This window comes from Gorilla gorilla, chromosome 12 (assembly GCF_029281585.2).
Source record: "Gorilla gorilla gorilla isolate KB3781 chromosome 12, NHGRI_mGorGor1-v2.1_pri, whole genome shotgun sequence".
Lineage (NCBI taxonomy): Eukaryota > Metazoa > Chordata > Mammalia > Primates > Hominidae > Gorilla > Gorilla gorilla.
Genome location: NC_073236.2, coordinates 80,259,979 through 80,269,385, shown reverse-complemented (window position 1 = coordinate 80,269,385; position 9,407 = coordinate 80,259,979). Strand labels below are relative to the sequence as shown.

The 9,407-nt window shown below is 35.9% G+C and overlaps 1 pseudogene; it reads left to right on the top strand.

Moving 5' to 3' along the window:
* The first annotated feature begins 563 nt into the window (after positions 1-563).
* On the top strand, positions 564-805 carry LOC101147412 (U6 snRNA-associated Sm-like protein LSm6; annotated as a pseudogene).
* The last annotated feature ends 8,602 nt before the right edge of the window (positions 806-9,407 follow it).

Genomic DNA, 9,407 nt, shown 5'->3' with positions numbered 1-9,407 from the left:
ACAAAAGACACTGGGGACTACTAGATAGGGGAAGGGAGGAGGAGGGCAAGGGCTAAAAATTTACCTATTGGGTACTATGCTTACTACATGGGTTATGGGCTCAATTATACCTCAAACCTCAGCATCAAGCAATATATGTTTGTAATAAACCTGCACATGTACCTCCTTATTCTAAAGCAAAAATAAAAGTTAAAAAATAGCTATTAAAGGCGTAGTAATAGAATATATAAATTTAAAACAGTAGATAAGAGGAATAATGAAACATCATTTGATCCAATGGAAGTCTAGAAAAGATTAAAATGAAAAAGAAAAGCAAAAAAAAAAAGCATGCTGAAGAACAAAATAACATTGCAAAAATAAAAATATGTCTAAATATATACCTAAGGATCATCTGTAGAAGCTGGGATTGCATAGTGCCTGGAGTAAGGCTTCTGGATCCCAGCCAGGAGATGGGGAACCTGGGGCCATAAGAGGTGAAATGATGAGTTATCAAAGTCATGCAGCTAATTAAGTGGCAGAACTGGGATTAGAACTCAGGTTTCCTGCCTCCTAAGAATGTTAAAATGAACCTTTGGAAGCAAACCTCCAGTGCCTTCTTAAAGCATATCATCAGAAGACCAGTTGTGGTAAAATTAAATCCTGGAGTGAATTATTGAGGGGACCTGGCTTGCCTGGATGACTGCTCGAATATAGCCCTGAGAAGGCAGAGGAATATATAAGTGGACAACCGAAGACTAAGTATGGGTATGCATTTGTCTGAGGAAACAATGTGTTGCACATCAGTACACAGGAGAGAAGGATGTGAAGACAACTAGAGAGCCACACTTTTCAGAGCTGGATATATATTTACACATTTTTTTCCTACTTTTGGTTATTTTGTGATATAATTTGTCTTGTTTTATAATAGTTAATGATTTTTCACTTTTGTAAGATAAATGTATGATATTGTGGATTTAAATGTGAAGTGTTCTTTCACATTTAAGTTTTAGTCATTTTCTTTTGCCTCTGTGTCAGTGTATAGAATGTTAAAAGAATTTTAGAAGATTTTATATATATTACAGAGATACAGAATAAGAATTATTTAACATGGATTAATCTCACTTATTGAGAGGCAGAGGCTATCAAATTAAATTTTTAAAAAACAAATCCAGCTGTCTTCTGCTATAAGTGTTACTTTTAAAGCTAAACAGTGTAGAAAGATAAAAACAAAGATATGCAAGGAAATATATGAAGCATGACTAACCAAAAGAAATATTACATATATAACTTATAAAAAACAAAGCTGGTATAGAAAGTTGACAATTTTAGATAAAATGAATTCCAGACCAAAAACAAAGAACAAGGCAAAGCCCCACAGTAACTGGGACAAAAAAAGAATGCTGCAACATGAAAAAAGAAACAACTAAAAATAAATAATAATTATGACCTGTATTACTAAAACATATAATCTTAATATATATAAAGCTGAAAGATTTACAATAGGAAATTCATATAACCACAGATCTGGAGACTTTAGTAGAACTCAATTATTAAGTGATGGTCTGAGCAGACAAAATGCTGGAAGTTTTTAACCCATAAAAAACTCAAAATATTTAAAAAAATCTATTGTACAAAATAATTTTTCTGATAATGCCTAAAACTTTGAATATCAAATTAAAAGAAAATAAAGAGCAGTATGTGTTTTGATAGTTAAGAATGTGGAAAAACTTCTCTAAGTAACCTTTGGAGTAAAAAAGCTATCATGTTAGAAATTTAAAAAGATTGACAATTAATGGCAATTTGACTACACAAGAAATCTATGGTATTCTGGAACATGGTACTTAGAAAATAATTATAGTTTTAAAATTATTTATTCAAAAAACAAGAAAGACCCTGGTTGGGGGTGAGCTAAGTAAAGAAGCTTCTGGTAATAATAGTATAAATCTAAGTAGAATGATGATAAACATAACAATGGATAAGATTTTGATTTTTACTAGTTTGCAGAAAAGCAGATAAACTTTTCCAGTGTTGACAGAGATAAGAAGAAACAGTCACTCTCATTCACATGGTTAGTAGAAGTATATATTAACTTAATATTCCAGAAGGCAGTTTTATAATGTGTGTATTTTAAACTGGGTATTTCTTTGAGAATACTTTTCTGGAGGAATTTTATATTAAGGAAAAAAAATCAGACAAGTATATGAAAATGAATCCTCCTTCCCAGATGAGGGCAAAGTGAAAAACGTAATGTCTAGTAAGAAAAAACATTGGTCAGAGTCACTATATAAGATATAATACAATATTACTCAATCATTTAAAATGGTGACATATAGCTCTATTTATTGGCATGGAACTATGTGCAAGATGTATTGCAATATAAAAAACATCAGCTTATAGAATGATACACGTAGTTTCAATTTTGTCAAAAACCAAAACCAATATACACTCAATAGATAACATATTATTATATAAGAATTAAAGAGAAGTGGGAAACTGTACTGGCAAAAGTGCCTCTAATACTCATATCATTATGAAAAATCAAACACATCAGCTGCACGGAATAACAAGCCCATTATAACTTGCAGGACTTTTTTCTTTTGTCACTTTTGTCATATACTCTCCCTTATGTTTATTTGCATTGATGTAAACTGGCTGGATACCTTAGCTATTTTTTGGCCTGGATGGTTAAAAACTGTTTTCAGAGACTTACTCCTTAAGGCAGTCAGATAACCGTATATTTTTTTATCTCAGGGCCTATGAAGTAATTTCTTTTTAATATCTACCACCAAACTCTTTGGGATGCTTCTTCTATGTTTCTGTATAGGTGTTTGTATAGCATTATTCCAGAGCAGAGCGTGGTTGCAGGGTAATTGATGACTTCAAAAATAGATTATAATTTACTTTGTTCATTGACTAATTTCTCCATATTGGACAGATGTGTTATTTGAAGTCACGGCTCATACAATACCTGAGTTCTGTACAAAATATATTACAGTATTAATATGGTGACTGAGAGACTGAATGAGTGAGCCAATATTTATTGGAGCCCCGATGTTGCTGATATTGTGTTCAATATATTCAAGTTGAAGAGAATGTTTTCAAATACACACACATACATACACACACACACACACACACACACACACACACACACACACACACACTATATTAACTGATTGATTCTGGGAATCCAAACTCTATGTACCTTGCAAATGGAATGCAGAAGTTCCTTTGAAATCTCTAAATTTTTTTTTCATGAAAATTGTTGCGTGCAAAATCTGGTTGGGGCATACTGGCACGACACCAAAAGTCAAAGATGCTGAGAAGGCGTGAGCTGTGAGAGTTGTCTGTGCATGTTGGTGGGGCAGGGGTGAGGGTAGAAAAAGAAACTTTGCTGAAGTATTAAAGAAAAAAATGTCAAACTATGAAAATTATGCTGTGGTTTACTGTCAGCCCCACTTCTTATATCACTGCAAATAATTGAGAATTAACCAACAGTATGCTACTAGTCCAGAAAGTTATTACATATGCCTAGGTAATTTCAGTCATATCTTTCCAAAATTAGATAAGATCTCTCTTGGCGTCTATTTTGACCAACATAGTGGTTGAGCCCCCAAATTGAGTATAATTTTTAGTCATCCAAGTGTGGTTAAAATTAGTAAACACCACTGATAATTATCTTAAAGCAAAGAAAAAAAGTGGGTAAAAATTGAGATGAGAGACCTTTCTGCAGACAGCTCATGAAAAGTCACCATTTTATTAAGAGTCCTTCTCTCAATTCTCCTTGTCTTTTTCACCTGGAATGAAATGACTCACGTGAGGTTATTTCTGCTATGGCTTATCTTTATAGGCCCAAGTACCTAAAACATCTACCTACTATATCTTTTAAGATTTTAAAACTTTATACACAGTAAAATACTGACAACTTGGGGGTATCCTGTTGCCAGCAAAACCCCCAAGGAAGGTAACAGGCTGAACCTAAAGCAGTAGGAAACCGGATGGAGATGCACGTTGCCAAGACACTATGGTGGAAGCGGCGTATACAGGCGCTAATCCTGGCCTATCAGCATCGTCATGGCTGGTCAGTAAACAGAGCACCGGGACAAGGTCTGGCTCTGCAACATCAAAGTGAAATCACAAAGAAGACTCCTGAAGCAACGGAGGAGTTTGCAGAGGACAAGAATAGTTATCTGTTCAATGAATATTGGCCAAAAGAATGAATGACAAGCATAGTTGTGATTATGTATATCCAGAAGGAAAAAAGAAAACCTCAAATGGAGTTGGATCTTAAAGTTGCAAGAGAATACTGAACCCAGTAGAGTGGTATCTGGCTATCAATGACGTGAAAATGATCAAACTTCTGTTTTCAAGCAGGCAAAAATAAGAAGAATGTCTTACCACCAGCTATCAGTGGCATATTGAACTGCCCGTTTATCAAGGGTCTCAGAGTCCTTGTTGGGAGGAAGCTGCTTGTTTGTTTGCTTGCGTGTTTCCGTCTTTCTCTTTCATCTCTGACAATGTTAGATGATGTTCAAATAACATTTGTCTTCTTTGCCCTGTGATATTTTCCATGTCTGAGGATTTCTGGCTAAAACTTTTTTTTTTTTTTTTTTTTTAACTTTAGTGGCTCTGGTGACTATAAGATACTCAGAGGAACAAAAAGCTATCATGAATCTCAGCAGAAACGGCCCTCAGTGGGGCATGTGTGTGGATCTTTAGGGCACAACAGAAACGGGAGGAATCTCAGGTAAGGGCAGGGAAGGGAACAGAGCCACAGAGACTCCATGTGTAAGATCGGGCTATCAATCATCAAAGGGGACCCATGGCAGAGAACGGGCTTCATGGCAGTCAGGAACATTGTAAAGAATCAACTTCACTTGGCACAAAGTGAATCTTGACGTTTTTCTGTTTCTTTCATTTTGTCCCAGTTTTAATTTAGATAACTTTATTTCCCTTCTTCAAGAAATTCAAATCAATAGAAAAATTGAGTTAGTAAGGAGGAAAAAAATACCTTCAAAAGCAATTACTTCAGAAATTCTTTTCTTATAGTGGCCTAAGATTTTTTTTTTGAGTTTCTGTTTAATTAGGTTTTAAATCTTTCCTTTCTTAATTACTTCTTTTCTGGTATTAACACCTAAATATACTTCTATTCGAAGCACAAACATACAGTGATAACAATTAGCAGAATAATTACACTCTTTCTGTCAGTGTAACCTCATGGCACAGAAAGTATTACAAATCCATTTTAAAACATATTAAATGTTCATATTAATGAGGATAATAGAGAACAAGTACCAGCAAACTAAATATTGTTAATGATTTTGAGCTATTAAATTCATTACCATTTTCTTTCATAATAAAGTGGTTACTTGCTAATTAGACCTTTTTTAACTCATCATTATTGAATTCATTACATTGTGTGCAGTTAACCCTTGGAGGTCTGTGGGTGTGTGTGCACAATTAAAATCGTTTTAATACAATATTAAGGAGATATGGGGAGTTCCTACGGCTTCGCAAATGGTCTTTCCATATACTTCCCTTATGTACATTTCCTTGGCAGGATATGCTTGGAAGTTTCATGTCTGTCACTGCATTTTCACCAATACATAATATGGAAGCAGCCAGAATTCATTAGGGCTATTACCATTAGTATTTAGAATAAAAGTGCATCCTACTTGTTTCATTATAAAAATTAGACACGTGTAAAAACTAAACCTAAGCAACTAAGCAAATACTTAAAATAGTTTTAGTGCAGCCTATGATGAAAGCGCATAAGGAAATTACCTACCAACTTAAGGTCAAGGAAAAATTAATATTGACCTATGGAAGAATTATAGTCTCAGAATTTTAGGATTTGTTGTTCTATTTAAATATACTACTGCTGTTTTGCCCATACCACTAACCTTGAATAGTCCGATACACACATGCACACACATACACACACACACACATATCATATATACACATAGGTATGCATGTGTTCACACACACACACTGATATTGACCTGCTACTTTCTTAGATATAGTCACATTAACCTAGCTACCTGCACTTTTTCCTGTTTTTTTCTTGTGATCATATATGTATATTTTGTCATGGCTGCTAGCCTTAGGAAGACAAGGATGACTAAGGACCAGATTTTTTGGCCCTATATGAGTATTTAGTGCTAAAATCTAAACTTTTATCTTAGTAGCGATGAGCTCAATTTGAAAACAAAGGTTCAGTGGGGTGGAGGGCGGTGGATCAGTGTATGAATGAGACAGGTATTAATCAGCAGACAATGATGTGCCGTGTGTGTGCGCATGCGCACACACAACCCAGATGGGCAAGGGATAGTGAGGAGCTTGGTGTTGGGGTGAGTGACAGGTAGAACATTGGCAATGTTTGCATACTTTGAGACATTGATCAGCAAAAAGAGGATAGAAGAAAGAGCTCACTATGGTAGCTTATCTCTAAGATGACTGCCATCAGTTCCTTCCTTTCCAGTACATACATGCCATTCTTCCATTGAGAAGTGGAATCTAATTCTCCCCTTCTCTTGAATCTGGGCTGACATGAATTATGACTTGCTTAACCAACTCAATGCAGCTGAAACGTTCTTCATTTCCGAATCTAGGTCATAAGAAGATTCACCGTTTTCCCATTGTTTTCTTAGAACTCGAATTCTGGGATAAACCACCCTCCAAACAAGAAGTCTGACTACCTTGAGACCATAATCTGTAAGAAAGCCCAACCTCTTCATTTGATGAGGCTACTTGGAGAGAGCAATAACAAATCAGTCTTAACTTGTCTCAGCCAATTCAGCTCTGGTGCTGAGGAAAAAGCCTTCAGATTACCGTGGCCTCAGCTGCCCTCCCACTGAAACCATATGAAGGGCCCCAACTGAGAACCCCAGCCAGGCTTTCAGTGCCCAGACCTGAGAGAGAACAATAAATTGTTGCTTAAAACCAAAAAACAATAGATAACACAACATTAGATAGCCAGACATTGTGCATAGTCTAAGTGTAGACTTCAAACAACTTTTTCTGGGGACTTAACCAATCTTCGTTTTCTTCTTTTGTAAATTTAAACAACAACAGCAAACAATTTGCAGAGGCACGGGGATTTCAGAACTCCAGCGGAATACCACTGAAATGCAATACAATGTGATTATGCCCTAGAGCATTTCATGCTCTGTGAATGGTGCCTTCTGAAGTTGTGAGGCCCAACAGTCCTATCGTGGCTAATATTTTTACAGAGCTGTACATTTAACAGGTAACATTGTCCTTGCATCTCATTTCCTTTCATGACAGGCACTGGTGGTACTTGGAACAAAAACCAAAAGGTCAAAGTGGACTAGTGATTTGCTCAAAGTCACACAGCTGGTAAGTTTCAGACCCCAGATATGGACCTAGGACCAAAGCACTTTCACTCTACAATCCTAAGCGCTTGGCTGGAATGAAACAGAATTCTATGTGAGCCCTAGAGTTTTATTATCCTACTCTCCTAGCTCTGATATTTAACAAATAGCTGAGCAACCTTGGACAGTCCCTTATTACGTCTCACTTTCTATTTCCTTATCATTAAAATGAGCTTGTAATGCCTCCCTTAAATACAGTGAGATTAAAAATGTGAAGGCACAATGGAAACTTTAAAGCTTTTTACAAAGGTTGGATGATGATATTATTACTTCTTTCCACTTCTACTATGACCAGAAAATAGTTAATTTTATTATAAAAAGTAAAGTCTAAGAGATGAATTAAATCAGAGAAGAGAGAGTTAGCACGATAAATAAACACAGGAAATTTGTGGGTGAGAGGAAGAAATTAGAGGTATGTTTTGGAAGAAGCAAAAATCATTCGAGTAGGTTAATGATGACAGAGAAGGACAAGTCAGGAACATGCAGTAGTCATTGGGGAGGGATGTCTCAGAGGAAGCACTGTAGTATGATCTCTGAGCAGGTGCTTAGCAATGGAAGGGTAGTGGGTACTAAGAAAGGGTGTCAAAGAAGTGTGCTTCAAAAGGAGGACACAGAACATAGTCCATGATACTTAGCACATAAAAAATTAGAATCCATTTCAATAGATCCTCTTTTACCCTGCTAGTGTCCTCTTCTCTTTCTTCCCACTCCATTAGAACCTACACCTTCTTAAAAGCCACCACCCCTTCAAATGCCCTGCCAGGCATCTTCACATTGGGTTTCAGGGAAAAAATACTTAATTAAGACATTATTTTAGATGAAGTCTTGCACGGGAGCTAAACATACACATGCGTGAGTGCACACACACACACAACCACCACAGTCACCAGTTATGAGACTAAAATGAGTGATATCTTTGTCTCATGTTTTCATCTTTCAGAGAAGAAACTATGTCCATTTTGTTGATTTGTTTCACTTATTAAACAAATTTTTTATGACAATACGAGATATACTACATCTCATTCTAATAATATAACAACACATAAAAATTCTGATTAGAGGAAAGAACAAGTTTTACTCTGCACGCTGCAGAGCTAATAAGTAAAAATATACACTCTCATAAGTAAAAACCGTCATATTCTATGTTTATAATGTGTGGAGAATTAAGAGTAAAAGTTAATGTAATTAATAGCCTCTTTTCTCTATTTGCTTTTTTTTTTTTTCCTTAAAGAACTGAAGCACAGAAAATATGTAAGTAAAGACTTGGATTTTGCAAATCAATATACTGAAAGAATGTAGGTCAGGTTGCTAGTCTTCTGAACGTGCTAAATGTCTCTCAAAATTACTTTTTAAAGGATCTGGGGCATGAGTTCTGTCCCTCTGTGCCTGCCCTGATAAAAGGTTATCAACTCTGAATCAAGATGGCTGACTGAACAAACGACTTTCTTCTCTCCTCTCCTCAAATCCCATCGAAATGACAAAAGAAATATAAAAATAAATCTATACCAGTTGTAGGAAGCCCACCAGGGTCCTAGATGAGTGATCAGTTAGGAAATCTGGAAGATATTTAGCAGATGGAAACTGATAGACCACAAAAGGCCCCTAACTATAGGACATATACAACCCCCACAGATGAAAAAAAGGATCTCCAAGAACGATTTTTTTTTTCCAGTTTTATCTCCAACAAAGTTAGAGATTAGAGACAGTTGTGGCAAAAGAAGGAGCAGGTTTGGTAACTTATTATAGGGCAAACAGCTATTCTTAGAGAAACTTTTAAAGTTGGATTTCTTGCCTGGGAAGAGGATTATCCGGGCATCTCAGCTCTGTTAATTAACGAGTAGTCATGAAGAGGTCAAGACTTTGAGTTCTGGCCTCAGTCAACTCGTGTTTGTTTCTTTTTTCATTCATTGAACAATTTGGCACCACCAGATATTGTGCATAAACTACAGGAACCAAAATATTTTCCAGTCTATAAGCGCTGACCCAAATCATGTTACCAGTTTAATCTGCCACTTCTCCTGTTTGGCGTTC